The sequence below is a fragment of the Homalodisca vitripennis genome, chromosome 5 (genome assembly GCF_021130785.1).
Source record: "Homalodisca vitripennis isolate AUS2020 chromosome 5, UT_GWSS_2.1, whole genome shotgun sequence".
Taxonomy (NCBI): Eukaryota; Metazoa; Arthropoda; class Insecta; order Hemiptera; family Cicadellidae; genus Homalodisca; species Homalodisca vitripennis.
The window spans coordinates 148177466-148197015 of record NC_060211.1 but is presented as its reverse complement, the minus strand read 5'-3'; the positions used below and the strand labels follow the sequence as shown (position 1 = coordinate 148197015).

At 35.6% G+C, this 19550-nt stretch overlaps 1 protein-coding gene across 3 annotated transcripts in view; it reads left to right on the top strand.

The window, feature by feature from the left end:
* LOC124363009 overlaps window positions 1-19550 on the top strand; it is a 54771-nt gene that overhangs the window by 20877 nt on the left and 14344 nt on the right. Inside the window, exon 1 of one of the 3 annotated variants that reach the window (XM_046818062.1) lies at window positions 1015-1036. The exons of the other annotated variants lie outside the window; for them this stretch is intronic. The gene's annotated coding sequence lies outside the window, so the exon portion shown is untranslated. Of the gene's footprint in view, window positions 1-1014; window positions 1037-19550 lie in introns of those variants that run through there. 3 annotated transcript variants of the gene reach the window in all.

The window sequence follows — 19550 nt, the reverse complement described above, 5'->3', positions numbered from 1 at the left end:
CGATTCTCAGATCTTTGGCCATTTCAAATGTGGAGAGATATAATTTCCACCATTCCATCAAGATTACACGTAGGTTACAATCAATCTACAGGAACTGCACTGAATCACACTTACTAGGACCAAGTTGAACCCAAAGACTCTATGACCTGTGACTCAGCCAAAGTAGCTCAGCACTCATTTGTTCAACTGCTTCTTCAAATCCGGAAGAGGGAAAATTTAAAACCAACCATTCATCAACAAAGGAGTGTAAAGAACATAACCCGAGCTTTTCCTTGAGAACGCCAGTTTACAGTATAAACATAATTGGTCCAATGTATGTACCATGAGGCACTCCATCCTTCTTAGTCTCTGTGACCTACCAACCAGATATAAATAAAACATGCTAAGATAAACCTTGTAAATTTAAAAAAATCTAAACTTAAATACGTATAAGCAATCTAAAACGTTCAGAGTAAAGCTTGTGAATAATCTTATCATGTCATATTATTACTCTATCTCTGGTCTTTGGCATGTCATTACCTCATCATATAATGAAGAGTAATCCATGCACTAAATTCTTTCCGGAAATCATATTATGATTCAGAAAGTACATCCGCCTCCCTTAAGAATGACACTAACTGTTCGGGTACACTCTTCTCAAGAATGTTCCCTACAAAGGATAAAGAAGAAGGTATAAAAGAAGGCAATATATTTTTCCTTTAATTACTTTTGAAACCAAAAAAGTATGATGGTAGGACTAAAAAATATATCACCACTTTAGCCAACGTTTGTCAAATACTCCTATTGACGAAAGTCATAACAAATAGCAGCAATAGATGGTCAAGAATACAAAAATTTGGCAACGCTGGTAGAGAGAATCGCACAATTTTGGCTCACCCACTTGAGACTTGGCCAATGTTATGTTGATACTTACGTCGTCATTATACATTGGCTCCTGTAAATAAATAGTCGTGCCATCTTATCCCCACTCACTCTTCAGGTAGCGCGCAGTTGCTCATAAAGGTGGGAGAACAACGCTATCGTCACCGAGATCTGGGTAAATGGAGCATGCTAATTTTGTAGGTTAGATCAAGGCCAAATAGTGCTCTCGTATATTTAAAGCTTCTGCTAACCTGGTGATTGTTCTTTCAATTTCTCCTAGTAGATATTTAGCAACACGAATTTGCAGCTACAGAGAAACTGCATAAACCAGTTTATAAATGCAGTGTTTACTCATCCGTTGGTTTTACTAATGAATGAAATTTACTACCAACTAGCAGTTACCCGCAGTATTACACGCAGTTTAATTTTGAAAAACAGAGACCATAAATATATTCTTTTAAAATGACATTCCAAACAAACTGAGATAAGTGATATTTACGTAGCGTCGCTCCGAGAATCGTTTCCTCTACAATCAGTACCTCATTACCTCAGAGTAAACATTTCTATTCGTTTGTTACTTTTCAGTACATGCCCTTGAAAAGTTAAAATCTATTTTCAGAGAATAAGTGTTTTTGATTTATTACTAGCAGTTCCCGCAACTTCACACGCAATTTCATTTTTTTTAATAGGAACACCATGAACATGTCTTTTAAAATGGCATTTCCAAAACTCCTGATATTAATGATGGTCACTGAAAGATATTCTAATATCTCTTTAGATTCAAGTGGGGTTAGATAAAAAAAAGGCCCTGAAATTGGAGATTGGATCTGTTTTTTACAAGTACCTCTGAAATTTCTCGAATTTCCCTTCAAAAGTTCATAGTATTTCAATTGAATAGCCCCAACATTTTCAGTAACAATTTAACTACTTTAGGCCAGTGTGGATCAATTCTAAATCTAAAAGTAGACTAAAGCTAAGTCCTTTGCTTTTCAATTAACGCATCTATGATGTAATGGCATTTTATGGTAGTTGATTAAAATCCCAATAAAAACAAACACAGGCACTGAAAAGCTTCTGCACGTAACATGACATATGTAAAGTGTAACTGACTTTTATAGATGAATAACAACACACGGTTAACGTCACCTGTTCAATGTGTAAAATGTTAGTGTATGGAAAATATAGTGTGATAATAGTGTGGGTATAAAGTGTACTTCCTAAAGTATAATCTTCCTAATGGAAGATTTCTTCACGGAATGTAATTTAAATAGACAGTAAATAATTAAAATTGTCGTTGATGCTACCAAATTCTTTAATAAATTATTAGTGAAAGATAAACACTTTGCAAATCAGAGTCTTTAAATTCCATGTTGTCATTGGCTTCAACAAACTTGATTAGTTTTATGTTTAATGCACCGTTACTGATATTGTGTACGTAATATTGTCAGTAGTTAAAGATGCGGCTTCTATAGTTCAGGAATTGAGGAGATTAGTTAAAGTTCAAACGTTAACTAAGTGTAAAGACTAACGGTGAAGATAGAACCTTTGTTGTCCCCGTGACGGTCGCCTGTCCGCCAAGATGCCTGTCACTCCGACAACTCGCAGAATCCGACAGCTTGAACCACAAACACTCTCTTTGATATTTACCAACACAGACGTCAGGATAGTCGGAAACGTTTAGAAGTTCCACAGTCTAGAGTAACGTCTATTTTTATTCAAAGTTATTTTTGTAAATGTGAAGTAATTTGTTAGCAAGTCGCAATGGCTGCAATATGTCTCGCTAAGGTCTGCAGCCAAGATGTTCTACGGACAGTATATTTTTCTCACGTTGAATCGATTTTGATGTACGGTTTGATGTTCTGAGGTCCATCCAGCGTGGCAAATTTCAATAGAGTGTTTGTCCTCCAGAAGTGGTCTGCGAATCATCTCAGGACGTAGGAGGTTCGAGATTTGTAAACCTCTTTTCGGTGAAATGAAAATCCTTACTCTGGCGGGTCTGGTGGGGTACGAGGTATTGTCTTTTGTTATTTTTGGTAATCCAAAGCTTTTTGTAAGCAATGGATACTATCGTCAGTATCCGACCAGATCAAGAGAGCCGATATCTGGGGCTGCATATAGTACCAGCTCATTTTAGAGGGGTCCATACCGCTTGGGTGCAAAAGCATACAACAAATTACCATTTGATATTAAAAATTAGCACAATTTATGTTTATTTAAACTAATAATAAAGGCAAACTTTCTTGATAAATGCTATTACTGCGTAAAATATTAGTTAGGTTAGTTTTAGTTTTTAGTATTTGACGTGTAATGTACGTAAATATGCATTTTGCATTTACGAATAAAGATCTTAAACTTGCATCAATACTCGAAATACCGACATCACTGTTTCCTCAAGTTCGCATTCTTCTGGCCCCTGATAGTATTTATTCAATCACATTGGAACTGTACGTCAGCTTGTTATGTACAACCAATTTCTGGAACTAGTTGAATAGTATTGCATATTTCGAATTTTGACTCAAATAAAGTAAAATAAATGATGCCTTATGATTCGCCTTATGATTTTACCAGGCGAAGTTAGGGCAAAGAAATCCTCTCTAACACTTAACCTGTGGACCAACAGCTTAATGGTGACTTCCGAACCACCACCATTGACCAGGCAGGCGGACTAGTTGCAAGGACAGAATCGCTCAGCGGTCACCCACCCAAGCAGCAACCACGCTCGACATTGCTTGATCCGATTATCTTGCGATAGCCGTACAGCCCTTTACACTGGTCCATTGGTACAGAATAAAATAAAATGTTTAATATGAATAATAATTATTCAAATACATTTTAAATTAGATCTTTATTAAAATTGTATCTAATATTCACCATAATTAACGTTTTCTAGTAGGAATTCTATTTTATATTAGATACTAGCAGTTGTCCACAACTTCGCACGCAATTTCCAATTCAAAAACAGGGACCTCGTGAGTATATTCTTTTGAATGACACTCTTAACTCTCCTGGGATAAGTGATAATCACTGAAAGATTCTTACCTCCTGATCCATTTAAGATTTAAATTTAAGGAGCAGTTTTTGGGACTCTGAAGTCGGAGAGTAAAGCTGTTGTTAAAAGTACGCTACACGTGAAACGACTCGAATTTCTCTCCAATATTCTATGTTTTTTAATTCAATAACTTCGACAATTTCTGTAACAATTGAACTATATTAGCGCAGTATGGAGGTATCCTAGAATCATACAAACAAGTACGCAGTTCAACACCTTCATGTGATGCGCTGACTTCTATTCCTTCTCTTAGTCGTAAGTAATTAGCTTCAGTTAACGCACTTATTATGTAATGAATGGTGAGGCTCTATGTCATTTTGAAACCGAAGTGGCATAGTTTAGGTTGCGTATGGGTTTTGTTTTAAGCTATACTTGTCTATGAGCAAGTTTAAATTTTTACCTTACCTTTCTACAATTCGATTATTTTGTATTTGGCCGTGTCTGCCACATATGTCAAAATAAAATCAAACTAAAATATGAATCGGAAGGACCGAATACGAGTTATTAACATTTATTAAATTTGTATAAATTAATTGCAATAGCCTAATTTAATTTCAATACAAATGTAACACAACATTACTTGCTCCGCAGGATCACGAACCCGGATATCTCAATTCCCGGGTAAGTTCGCTACCACTACACAACAGAGCCACACTATAGCTGTTCACAGAGTAGTGCTCAGAATTGCTTAGCACTTTTCTATATAGTAATTTTTGCGTTTGGATTTCGTCTGCATTTTAACGAATTATGTAAGATTTACATTCTGTACAATATAATAATTTGACAATTTAAAACAATCAAATTGGTTTACGAAAAAAGTCAATTGAGAAAGAGAAGTGGATTTCAATTATCAATACCGTTTCAAATAAAATGATAGGGACGCGGCGCCTGACTCAACAGTTGCTGACAAACAGTAGACTGCTGATGAGACGTCGGTTGCCATGGAAACCCACTTCTCAGAAGATGCTGATATCATTGCTAAGGTAATGGAGTTGGATCCATTACACTTTTTATTTTGCACGTATATCATAATTTTGATACCTGATTTATATATGTCACTTGCATCATTGTTTTATATTAATGAATAATTACTATGCTAGGTTAAGTGTTACAAATCATTGTAAGAGTACATGATTGGATGTCAATAACAATTTAAAGTTGTATAAAACTCTCAGTTTTATTCTGCTTACTGGCTGACTCTAATGTGAAGAAATATATCAGACATTCAATCACTGTGATTAAAAAAAAAATGATTTTAAATTAACTTGGCTATAGCAAATTGCATCACTTATGTTTACAACTGTGAAGCAGCGATAACATTAATCTGTATTATTCCCTTTAATGTCGAAGTTGGCATTAGGTAGTTATATTAAAAATGTAGGAGGAGTACGACACACAACGTGACATATTACAAGCTTCGCTGAGGTTGCATCCAAAATTTAATACTACAGCTATTTTAACTAGGCTTCAGTGACACTTTGTCACATGATAGTACTCAACTTGTTTAAAAATTTATTCATGCTGCAGTTTTCTCGTTGCCGTCATTGTTGCCATAAGACCAGTAATAAAAATGTTCGACAACATTCTGTAAAATCCCATGAAGTGACATATACCATCATAGAACTCACGTTGCTTACATAAAAAATTAAGTTTCATGCAAAAATTCTATTCTAATGTCTATACATAGGACTTAAGTCTATTATACGTTATTTTGTTCTTGAGATATTCTGCGAACAGACAAACAGATACATAAAAATGAAATTTGTCCAGCACCTAGAATGAAAGGCTTTAATAACACTCATATTTTTTTAGTTTTGTTGTAAAACTTATATTAATGTTATTGAACATCAATTAAGAGTCTAATGGTAGAAGTATCTTCGCTGAGTGGAAGGGAGATTTAATACAGATCATGCTAAAACAGCAAGTATACGTATTGCTAAACGAATGGTGCAAATTAATGTTGCCACACAGCTGTCTAGTGTCACCTTCGCTTCTTGTGTGCCACTGTCTTCGTTGAGAGAGTTACTCTTTACTAAAGACTACGTTTGCTATCTTCATTTTACATGCTAACGTTATCGAAGGTTGGCAATAATAATTCTATTTTCGGCAACTATCCAAAATAATATTTTTTTCAGGAATTTATATTTAAAGTGTGTAAACGCATGATTGTTTTACTTATATATGCATAGACGATGCCGAGATCATAACTTCGGGTAGGTTGTATGGCCTTGACCTTGCTCCTTCTCCTGCAAATAGTCTGAAGTTGTATTGTCTAGAGGGCCATTGTTGCTCCTACTATGCTATTTGGAAGCAGAAGAATTGGAACCCTGGAGTGAAAATAATTTGCAACAAGTGATCCAAAAGCTTTAATATACATGAAAATATAGTTCTTTTACTAATTATAATTATATTGTTTAATGTGTACTTCACACTTTGTATTTTGATTCAATAGAGTTCAAGGGGGTAAGGACTTTGAGGACACAAATGCTTACACATTCATTACCACAGATTTTAGCTAATGGCTTTGGACATAGCATTCAGAACCACGTTTCCCTTGTTAGTTATTAAACTAGATAAAAATTTAGGGTAAATTGGTCCCAATGCATAAACCATATTCGAGTCTCTTGGTCCTGAAGATTTGTTAGAGAAAGAATACTAATACCGTTCAATAGAGTAGTCGTAACGAGGTTACACTATTTGAACTCTTTCAGAGACAAAGAGGCCAAACAGAAATAGATCACAAAGATGAAAACAATAATTAGTAACGTAAATGGACTTTTCATTTTTTTAGTCGTTGGATCTTAGCCAAAATAGATATTTAAATTAAGTAGACGACGTATTAAATAACATAACTATGGACTGCAGCTGGAGCTAAAATCATTGTTTTAATCAATTTTAACAAAATATTCTTATTGTTTTACTGAGGTCTTATTGGCGTAGAGTGCTCAAACAGTTGATAAAATAATTCAACTGGGATTTTCTCTATAGGACTACTGACTCCTATTATAAATCAAGATAATCCATTCCTGAAGAAACATGAAATCTAAATATTAGAATAGGACTGGCCAGGAGTATTGCCATAAACGGGGAGCATAAAACACAAGGGCATACCTCAGCAGCACAATCGGGAATAAGTAATCAGGAATCACAGATTGTTTGAGAGTCTGTGAGAAACCTTGCATTTCTAAACGCCAAAGTCTTTCAGAGGTTCAGGACTTTCAGAGGTAATAAAATCTCATAAGTCAGATGATAAAAGCATTGATGAGTCTTGGAGGCAAAATGATCTAGATATTGGTAGCCTACAGCTATTATAGAAAGGAGTTTTACAATAATTGTAGTTGGGATTTAACTTAAATATTTTCACTGATGAAAGACTATTACAGTCGGGGCCACCAAATTAGGCGGGTAGGTGGAAATGCGCCGTTGCCAGATAGTGCAAACATCGTGAAATAGGATTCACAATTCTTAATCCCTGAATTGTGTCCATTTTAAAGCTTGATATTGTTTACTTTCTCCTGAGATTCTGATGACATCTTACAAGTTACAAAGATGAAAATCGTATTATTGGCTTCAGGAGAGACTGCTGATGATAACGGTATATAATTTTCGTATGTAAATACAAAAATGTAATTTTGAAATACTAAATATCTACAAACCAATTTTAATTCATTAACATGGTGTATTAAATATTTCAGTAAGCGAGGAAGTTTTTTATTTTTTGGTTAGGAACATTTTTCCTGTGGCAAAGTTTTAGACAAAGGTATAAACTTTATTTTTTGTTCCAAACAAATTTTTCTCAGTTTACTAACTTCACTGGGAAATGCGTGCAAACCTAAATTATTGAAATCAAACACGCAGAGCGATGCGTGCGCCATGCGTATACACAAAATTTCTACTCAACTTTTTTTAATAGCAATACTTTACTTTCTATTATTTTTATCATTACTCAACTATAGTACTTTGTATTGTAATCATAGCGAAAATTAAATAAATATTTTAAGTTTAATAAAATTAACCATGCTTAAAACAATCTGCTTTGCCTTCCTTAGCAAAATTATTTTAAATATAAACATTTTAAACACGTGTAGTAATAGAAATAATAAAGAAAAATTTTCAAGTAATTATTATTAAACAAGTGACATTGTTAGTACATATTATTACATAATCACAGTGAAATTATGTCAGTCCGTGGTTGATATGATCACTTGGTGGTTCCGAGCTACTTGCTTTTAATTTTTGTCACAGTCACTGTCGCTGTTTTCACTGTTTGATGAGTCTCTAAGGTTTATAATAACCGATAATGAGGTTTATAATAATCCGCGTGGAAGCTGCAGCGTCGCGTCGGCGCGGCGCGACGCTTGGACTAGGCAACAATGTGCACACAGCGTTGCCAATTTGTGCCTGAGAGCAACCGATTCTCGACCTTCCTCCGCTTCACCGGTCCTATACGTGGCAGCAGCGCAAATCCACCCACCCGCCTTATTTGGTGGCCGTGACTGTAGTGTTGTTACACCCCTAACCCACAACACCGACCGAGTAGACAAATTATAGCAGATTGGTAATTAGAAATACCGAGTATTGTTATCAGTTGTAATGGTTTAACATCAAAATCGATACAACACTTTAATTTTGGTTAACAATAACGTAAAGGAGAAACAGTGGATATCTCGATCTGTTACTCCTTTAAACATTTATACTTTCAATGTAGTCATTTTACTTTTAATACGTATTGCCTAATAGTACTCGAAATATTGCATGGCAGATGAAAACGAGTAAGTTGTTAGATTTTCAGATTTTCTTTTCGCAATACATGGGTAAAAGTTTGCCAGTTATAAATAAAATGCGTGTCCTCAATTAAACTCTTTCTTCTTCCACTCTGACCACAATTTTCTACTGAATTGCTAGGCCAACCATACCCATCAAATAGCTAAGGCTCAACAAATTTTCAAAATAATCTAACAACGGAAAAATTGTTTCCTTAATCTTATTTATAAGCTTTTGTCTTTATGTTAGAATACAAACATCTTGTGTATCAATTATAAATTCCATATAGGTTGTCTTTATATAACATTTGCACACATTATTAGTTAAACAAATGTATAATTTATAATGATGTATATTATTCACTACTATGCAGTTTCTCTTTCAGTTTATTGCAGTAAACGTGTGTGTGTACTTAACATTATTTGCAAACCATTTATTTTATACAAAATATTATTATTTTACTTACATTAGGGGCAGCTATTAGTAGTGAACCAAATAGAATTTGTACACCCTACGATGATTACAGGATAATAAAATCACATCTTCAGTCAAATGTTCTGATAAAGAGATTTACTTCATAACTATTTAACTTAGTTCACTTATTTTCGTAGCAATATTTCCTTTACCAAAACATTAAGGTTAAACTGCCTAATTTTTGGATTTTCTAAAATGCTCGAATACCGCTGTTTTGTATATTTAAAATATTGTTGCCTGGCCACTCCTATTCAGGCAATTCATAACAATGTAGAACATTATTTTTAGGTTTCTTTTCAAGAATCACATTAATAATATAAATTATTTTTTATTTTTAAAATAATCCTTTTATTTGGATTTTATAAACGCAGGAACAACAGAACAACGCCTTTGATCACGTTATAAGGAGCTATGTTAAGGTAGTATTTAAAAGATCTTATTGTCAAAACCTATTAAAATAAAGAATTTATTTTTACACTTTATTATTAACTGGAGATGAGCAGATGATATTATGTATATTTTTATTTAGTTGATATCCTAAAGTAATATTTTATTAAAAAACGTTTTTTTTTATTCAACTAGTCATATATCATTATAAACATGTAATTTTCTGAAGCTACCGTACAAAATATTCATGCCGTAAATATTCGAATTTCAATCTTTTGCCATTTGGGCCTGACTAAAGAACTGTCCGAATTTTTGCTTTAAATATATCAAACTCTCTCTCTCTCGTTGAGTGATAAAACCGATTTTGCTCTTTTTTGTTTCCAGGTAATATGTCTTAAAAAGCTGTTACTTCAAATAAAAACCGATTAAACCATCTTAATGCGTAACTAACGAGTCTGTCTTTACTATCAGCGAAATCTATCACCCGGAAGGGCAAAGACAAAGGATATGAATATCAAAAGTCGCATTTCAATATTAAATACTATCCGAGTGTGTCCCAGGATATATGATGATGGATAGGACTGAACTTCTATTTATTATAATGCCTTGAGGTCTGCTAATCGTTAACTCTCCCCCTTTCCATTTATCCTTCCTTATCTTTTCCCAACAGGACAATTTACAACTGTTATCAGTAATGGTCAGAAATAGTGTATTTGGTACACTAACTGAGTGTAGAATACTTGTCCTGAATCTTTTCAAAGTTAGACACTTCGATGCGTGCTTATTTGTCTATAAACATTGCGGACCATAAAACAATGAAAAGATAATAGAATTTCCGACATCGTTATATGTTACAAAATTTATAACAACGATTTGAGGATTGAAATATGTCCTCTTCATCGGGTAACAAAATAGTTAGTCCATTAGAAAAAAAAGAAAAGAAAGATATAATAAGAGAAAGAAAATGTGTTAAACGTTCCAAAATCTGCTTGGAGTCCAGGCAGGAGAAAATGTATTAATTGTTTTTCATTAGCTAAAGAGGTTACATTTCAATTCTCAACACGTTGTGTTATACATTTTGTAACACACGGCAAATATCCAAAATCCTATTATCCTTTTAAACCTTCCCTCGTCAGTAACAGACTTTAAACAAACAAGCAGCATAAAACATTATTATTTCCTATAAAGCAATTCATAAATGCTGTAATTTCATAGAATTATGAAGTTTTTCTTATTGCAAGGGAAAAATATCACGTTACTAAAAACGGATTCCCTAATATATATATATATATATATATATATATATATATATATATATATATATATATATTAGGGAATCCGTTTTTAGTAACGTGATATTTTCCCCTTACAAGATATATATATCTTGTATATATATATATATATATATATATATATATATATATATATATATATATATATATATACAAGATATAGGTACATATATAGGTACAAGATTAAATACTTTCTTGACAGTTTCAATCCTTCCAATGAAAGAGGCTTACATTGTATATTTGCTTTTAACCAGCAAAAATAGCAGTTTTCTTTAACAAATCTTCAATATCAATATACAACTTTACAGTAGGCAGAGTTAATGTGATAGAGTGAAATAAGTATGCATTCCCTATTTACAGTGGATCAAACTTGTTTGTATTCTATTATTAGGGCAAGGAGCACTAAACATATAAGGTCTTTCACGTGCCATCGAAATCCAGGATTGACAGGATGTTAAAGATTGATGATTACGGCAACTCCTGCTGATTCCCATGGAACAGCCACCATGAAGACATATTGGGCATTATAACAGTTATGCCATGCTGGAAGAAAGGAAGGTTTTTTTCTATTTCAGTCTCTACCATTCAAAGTAGGCGGGGGATATTTCTCTCTTCCATTTTCAAATTACTTTAATGCTAAGGTTAGTGCTCTCAGAGACCTAAATAATTCAAAGGCAGGGATTTTGAAAAGGTTACAGTATCTTTAGCAGAAAGAGACCAAATGCCAATCGTCGTTGATTGAAGACGGAAAAAATTCGAACGAAATCTTCTAAAGACTGAAAACTCTCAGAGGCCAGGAAGTGCCAGAGGCTAAGGGCTTTTGAAGACCGGGACATTCCAAATGCCGAAGAAAAGTCCTACATGCTGACAGTGTTCGGAGGTCGTTGGCACTCTGAGACCAGGTGATTCTCAGTCTGCAAGCTCCTAGATGCTGAGAGCTTTCGAAGTCGATTGCTTAGAAATGTTAAGACCGTGATTTCCGTGCGTTCGGGAGTCACCTTGACGCAGGGAACTACCAGAAGTATGGTGCGACCAGAGGTTGATACCTGCTACAGGCCAAAACTTTCTAAACGCTAAGATCTTTTAGAGATCGTTATTGCCCTGAGAAAATTGAGATGGGAAGCTCCCAGAAACCACAACATGGCAACGACTGGGACTTACCTGAAGCCGGGAGTACCAAGAGTTGCCAAAAAACGGGACCTTCCCAAAAACCAAGATCTGCCAAACACCACAACATACCAATGGCTGAAACCATCCTAAAGCCAGGAAACTAAAAGGCCGAGAGTTAAGCTAGGAGCCTGATACAAGTCAGGAATTCCCAAAGAACTGTAGCTGCCAGAAGCCGGGGAGTACCTAGAGACATAGAGCTCTTCGGATTTTGGGAACTAACAAAGACGAGGAGCTGCCAGAAATCGGAAAGTTCCAGAGGAGCTTAGAATGTTTTATAGTTGGTGTAATTTACATTTTAGAAGTTGTCAGGTTCAGTGCCCTATGTTTCAACACACCACTTTTAAGAACTGCAACAGAAATATACCTAAATCCTGTGGTCTTTGAACCAAAAGGTTTTGTTTGAAAACAAGTGAAAATAGACTAATTACCTTAATTTGTTTAAATAAACTACAGTGTAGGAAGTCCTTTATGTGTCTTTTCCACAAATCTATGGAGGTTGTGGCACAGTATCTTCACTGTAACTCCGCATTCTGTCCGCATACAAAATTCGTCGGTACTCATTCTATATAACCCTTTAGTTTACTCTAATAGTCAGATAGGTCACTCAAGTCAATGTTGGATGCAGTCTGTAATAGTGGTGACGAAACTGAAACTATTTCTGACCCATGAAGTTTGTGGCTTGCGGCCTGCTCACTTAATGTTGATGGTTAACTGTGTGTTATCGTAGGCTGTGCCGTGTTCAACCTTAGTTTATTTATCGTAATATACGAGTATTAGCAAATTAACAAACAATAACAATAAATATGTGTTTTCAATCATTTTATTACTATTTCATAAAACTCAATATTCAATATCTTACTTGGTTATTTTGTCACATTATAGAACCAAACACGAGTATTTAAGTTTTATTAATTTTAACTCCAGTACACCTTCATCTTAGTGCAGCATTTGGAATCTAACGCTGCCACAGTCTTGACTCCTAGATTCTTTGTCGCCATTTTTGTCTGAAGAGATTAAAACAAAGTGATGAAGAAACTCAAATTTAACTGTTTGCATAGTTTCGACATCAGATAATTTATTCGCTTCCTAATCTATTTAAATATTAACATTTAAATCAAGAAAGTTTCGCTTATGTTTCATATTAATTACATTTTTAAACTCGTATATAGCCATTTTTCAAAATATGCTTGAATTATACCAAAGTTTTTAAATGACAATTCCTATATTTACAATCAATCGACAAAAATTTTGTAAAAGTCGAAATCCACCAGCGCTCAGAAAGATTTTCTATTAGAAACTGGCAATCGTAATTTTATATTTTGTTTTCAACAATAAGAAAATCACCCAAACTGAACCATACACGTTTTAAACACTCGTAGAATATAGAATAAATAATAAATATACCATTAAAAGTTGTGATAAAATACTAATTAGGATAGACAAGTTAATATCCCTATATTTTAAAAGATTGCTGTGTACACAATACTATATTGTAGCACTTTTTGAAACAAAGCTTTTTGAAATCTTTCTGTAAGGGGTCTTGGACTGAATTATTTATCAAAGGCCATACTGGGTATTAAGAGTTACATTTTCAAATTATCTATTTGCTATAGATAATCTGTCAAATATATTTAAATATATCAAATTGTGTCAACGGATTGTAGAAGTGACTGATATTATCCTCATTTGAATCTTGAACGATAGTTTGTTTTTCTTTGCAAATAGATTAAGTAGTTTAAGAACCTACAGATGGATTATTTAGGCATAAAACTGTTCGCGCATGGAGGGGTGAGGAGTTTGAGGGGAATTAATTGTGGTGTGGCTGGGATAAGAGGAGAGGGACGGCAGGTGCAGCCAGTGACTACTAGCACTACTGCAGATATCGGTCTGATGTGCGTCTAGGCTTTCATTGTACTTCGCTAAAATAACGCTCTGGGGTACTATTTCTCCATATATTTGTAAACTTTGTACATTATTCTATCTTTTTTTTACTGTTTTCAAAACCGAAGCACTTGAGGTGTCCATTTTAAGCACCGATATTTATGTTTTTAGCCACGCTAGTACGCACTTTACTCATGGAGCACACAGAACTGCTGAATGTACGGTGCCTTTGAGGAAAGCTGAAGCCCTGCGCCCGACTCTCCGAAACGAGAGTGCGTCGTCAGAGACTGCGGAGCCATTCGTCCTCCCACACGACTCCTATGCCGACGCGGTCAAGAAGACTTTAAACAAGGAATCTGGTTTTTTAGAGACTCCTACAACTTTATTACTTCAGACATAGGAAAAAATAGAAACAAAAAGCGCTCTTTCAGGGACCCCATATTTCAGCGCCAGAACAAATTGACAGATACGCCAAATCAACTACAAACGAATGCAAATTTTCTAAATAAAAATTCCATTCGGCTGCTACACCAAAACGCCCAATTCGCAACCAACAAGCTCGATGAATTGCAACTCGTCTGTGAAGAACAGAACACAGATATACTTGTCGTGACCGAAAACAGGTTTAACAGCCTGAACTCAGTAAAAACAGTAAACAGAGTAAAACATTGAACTCTGCAAAATTCCAAATTTCAATCGGGCTACTTCTTACTGCAGACAACTCTCCAAAGGAGGGGGAGTCTCAATTTTTCTAAAAAACACCTTCAAGTTCGCAGTGTTTTCAATCAAGGAAACAGTGGGAAAAGATTTCGAAGCAGCTGGAATCAAAGTCTAGAAGCACACAAACTGCTATCGACAACGTTGTCTCCAACCTTCCAAAAGTCGCAGTGTCTGTGGTTAATACAGCCATCTCGGACCTCTACGGCCAAGAGGCTATAATTATGGGAAAACAAATCGAGAGGGAGCCCAAAACTACAAAAATCATAAGAGACACAAGGCCAAATAACATTGCTCTCCTTAATGCTTCCCTTTCAAAGGAACAATGGAATTTTCTAAATTTTACAGAACCCGTAGAACAGCAGTTTCAATCATTTAATAATTGCCTTAATTATCATCTCGATCTATGCTGTCCTACAAAAACAATCAAAGTTTGCACTAAAAAGACAAACAGTAACTAGATAACGAAAGAAATACTGGTTTCGAGAGAAAAATTGAAATTTTTCTCCGAAATTTACCGGACTAATGTAAATGAAAATTTCAAAATTTATTTTCAAAATTATAAAAAGATTTATAAAAAAGTGATCCAGGCGGCGAAAGCATATGATGTCTCGAATAAAATTCTTTCTTCCAAAAAACGTTTCCAAAACTGTGTGGGATATCATTAACAATAAATCCAAAACTTCCAAACAAATCAAAGTGAAAATTGGAGATATATTGGTGCAGGACGAAGCCAAGGTTGCCCATGAGTTTAACGACGGGTTTTTTGCATCTGTAGCTTGTGGGCTGGATCCTCGGCCGTCTGAGCCCCAAGTTACCCAAACGCGAAGACAGTGCCCTGTAGCATCTATGATGCTGGCGCCAGTTCTTGAGAAAGAGCTAACCGAAATTATCCAACACCTCCCAGCTAACAAATCAACCGATCTTAATTTAATGTCCATGTGGCTCATAAAAAAGTGTTCCCAACACATTCTGAGCCCCCTAACTCAACTAGTGAATTTGTCTTTCCAAACAGGAGTTTTTCCCTCACTCCTGAAAATGGCTAAAGTAACTCCTATTTTCAATAAGGATGACCCATATTCCATCAATAACTATCGGCCTGTCTCCATTTTGCCAGTTCTGAGCAAAATGTTTGAAAAACTCTTTTTGGTAAGAATGCTTGGATTTCTTAATAGTCACAACCAGCTCTCTGATGACCAATGGGGCTTCAGAAAGGGCAAAGCGACGGTAGACGCAGTAGTGAGTCTACTGGAAAGAGTTGTAGAGGGATTAGAAAGTCGAAACCCCACCTTAAGTGTGTTTCTCGACTTATCCAAAGCATTTGACTGTGTTGACCATAATATACTGCTTGACAAGCTGGAATCGCATGGCATTCGAGGAGTGCCTCTTTCGTGGCTCAGTTCATTCATAAGCCACAGAACCCAAGTGGTTCAAATATCAAACCAACTTTCAACACCAATAGAAATGAAGTATGGAGTTCCTCAGGGCTCCATACTCAGTCCAATTCTTTTCCTGGTCTATGTCAATGAGTCATAGAGTCATCACTACTGCACGGGAGACTCGTGCAGTATGCTGATGACACGACTCTCTGTTTCAATGGAAAATCAAAGGATGTGTTGGAACAACAGGCTTTTGTTGACCTGAATAATTGCGTCCAACACTTCCAAAGTCTAAATCTCACAAAAAACGCCTCAAAATCTTATTTTTTTAATTTCTCTTTGCGAAGTGGAGATTCTGGGTGTGGGCCTGCCATAATGTTGGCAGACTCCGTTCTAGAAGAAACAGAATCCACTAAATTCCTTGGAATACACCTTGACCAAGGGTTGACATGGAATGCTCACATCGACTCAATTTGTACCAAATCAGCCTCAGTCATTTATGTTATGAGGTGTTATGGGGCTCTAGTGCAAACAATCCATTTTTGAGAGCCTTCAAACTTCAAAAGAAAGCGATTCGAATAATTGCAAAATTGAGTTTTAGAGAGTCGTGACGACCGCCTTCAAACACTTGCAACTGTTGACTCTGCCCTCTCTGTACATCCTGGAAACAGTTTCATCCTGTATGTCCAAATGTACCCTGATGAGGGGCCGTGACGTGCACGGATATGAGACAAGAGGCAGAGACAACTACCGTTCTGGAAAACATAGAACGGTGGTTTATGAACACTTGCCTTCGCAAGCAGGTGTCCATTTTATCAACAGATTGCCAGCTTCCATTAAAAATGAACCAACGCCTAAGGCGTTTAACACCCGTCTTAAACGCTTTTTAGAGTCAATGGCATTTTATAATGTCGGCGAGTTTTTGGCATGTAACTGGGAGACCACCCATTTTGAAAATAGACCCTGGCGTTGAAAATGGTGAAAATTGGCGAGTGACTGGAATTAATTAATGCAAAACATGTATGTATGAATGTGACACTGTGGTATGTTTGCAAAATTTTAGACTAAATGGCTGACTTTTACCATATAATGTATATTGTTTACGGTAATAAAAGGTTTGAATTTGAATTGAATTTGAAACTAACTGTACGCGCTGATCAGATGAGCGGGCCGCGCATGCGCACAGCGACATTTGTCCACTGCGCACCTAGGCCTGTTCACGTCTAGGTAATCTATCGGTACATAAGTACACTCTAGAGATCTCTATCCTGAGCAATGGACAACATCTGTGGGCAGCTCTGTGTTTGCATGCATGTACAGGAAGCTATAGAGGCAACGGTTGGTGCAATATGTTAATGTATTAATGTAAATGGTTTCTAGATGTAAATGAAACACTTGGCTAGTCAAGTAGCACATCCGTGGAGCAACTGCAAAATATTTCCCCACGTGAATCGAGGTTAAATATGATTCTGTTGATGTGATGCTTATTTAATACTAGTTCTACCATTAATTACAAAATTAATAAATCTCCAAGATTCTCTTCAATATTCTATAGCTGAAATGTAATTATACTTTTTTCAAAACTAATGATATTTGAATTAATGGTAATTATGCTTTACGTACATAAATTAGACTGTAACAAAGTGTTGTTTTGGGAACAGGAGATATCAGTTGAGTATATGGCGTAACTATAAGTTTCCTCAAGTATATGAGACATTTTTTCCCATGAAACAAATGGCAATAGACAGAAGAATTACGAAAATCTATCTAAAACCATTCTAAGGAACACGGAATTTACTGGGGTGATTAAAACTTGCTCGAATTTGCTGTAAAAAATCGTTTGTGACAGTGTTTTATTGATGTGTTAACAGTTAGTAGTGGCGGAATGCCGACAGAAATCTAGCTTTCGGAGGGGAGGGGGTTAAGAATATTAATCACGACTACCACAGGTTAGCCTATTCTCGGACAGTATGTCAGCTATTCAAACGCAATGTGGTCAAGTTGACTCCAGCACTTAACATGCAAAATGAATAGCTACTCGCATTTCACTAATTAGCTGAGCATTAGCAAAGTCTATCACTCGAGGAGCTCGGAGATTATCGTGTCTGTCTCCACCATATCTCAAGACTTGAATGTCGTATATATTTAAATTTGTGTAAGAAGCTTTATTTGTATATAAGCAACATCGAGTTCGATGATGGTGCATGTACTCCAATGGATTTGGCTGACCATTAGTGAATATGTTAACATTCGTCTATGATGGTCAAAGATAAAATCTCAGTGTAAATCAATTTTCAGTGTAAAACAAACCAAGTACACATAACTATACAACGTTTGAAACGTGATATAGTAACACATGTTGCCTAAGCTAACTAGAAACTGTTACTGTTTGCAACAATTATCAGCTAAGTTTGTTACTAGGCACATGGTATGTTGTACTCCTACCCCGTACTGTTTATTGCTAAACGTCCGTAACTTGTCCACGGACAAAATTGAAAACTAGACAGTGCGTACATCACAAACAATATGAAAAGGTAAGATTCTCAGGATTTTCGCTATCAAAATGGTTGACCCAACTTCCACAGATTGTTCGTGGACAATATTTATAACTATACATTAGCAGCTATTTCACAAACAACATGGTAATGCCAATGGCCGCACAGATTTCGATGTCAATCCTTCGATCTAACTTGGGTACGTCATAGGCTCAGATCCTGTATGTGACCGTAGCACTTTTTTATCAGTACAATCGACCTTGTATTGTATCGACTCCTCTTATTCTTATTTGATAAGATGCTTGGCAGAACAAGACTTGAAAGGTATCGGCCCCTCGTCTAACAAATTAAGGGAGAAGTCCCCAGCTATATCAATCACTATCAATAGCATACACGTTTACATGCTATTTATGGACAATATGAAACCCTAGCCGGCTCCAAACGTTTTACTAATATATGAATGGTTAGTTAGACGTCAGCGGACTAAATACGTAAAGTATGGATAGATATCCGCAGGCTGTTTACGAACATTGCATTATAGATGTCTAAAAATTTAAAATATCGTTCAGGCTTCTACAGTTTTGAGAAAGTTTTTATTCAGTTGTGAACGGGCGTTGTTAGATTTTCCAGAACCACATTTGATGGCCAAAAGATTGGTAATAAACAAATTTAAATTTGTGACTTCCAAATTGTAATCAGCAAATTGTTAATTAAACCTGCTCACTCTTTAAGGCGTACGACCGTATATATATACGGTGCTTAAAGAGTGAGCGGGTTTTGTTCATTTAACAATTTGCTGATTATAATTACATTGGAAGTCACAAATTTAAATTTGTTTATTACCATTCTTTTGGTGTATATACATATATATGAGGAGTACGCAAAAGTGAGGAGCCGATCTCCTTTTTTACCTTACTTTGCCTGTCCTCATTGTCCACTAATTTATGCGAGGATATTAACAAACAGGATAAGGAGAGTGGGTAGAGTACAAGGTCGAGAGTACTGATAAAACTGCAAAGCTCACAAACAGAATTTGGAACTGTGTTATCTTTCAATCAAACTTTAAGTACGAGTATTAGTT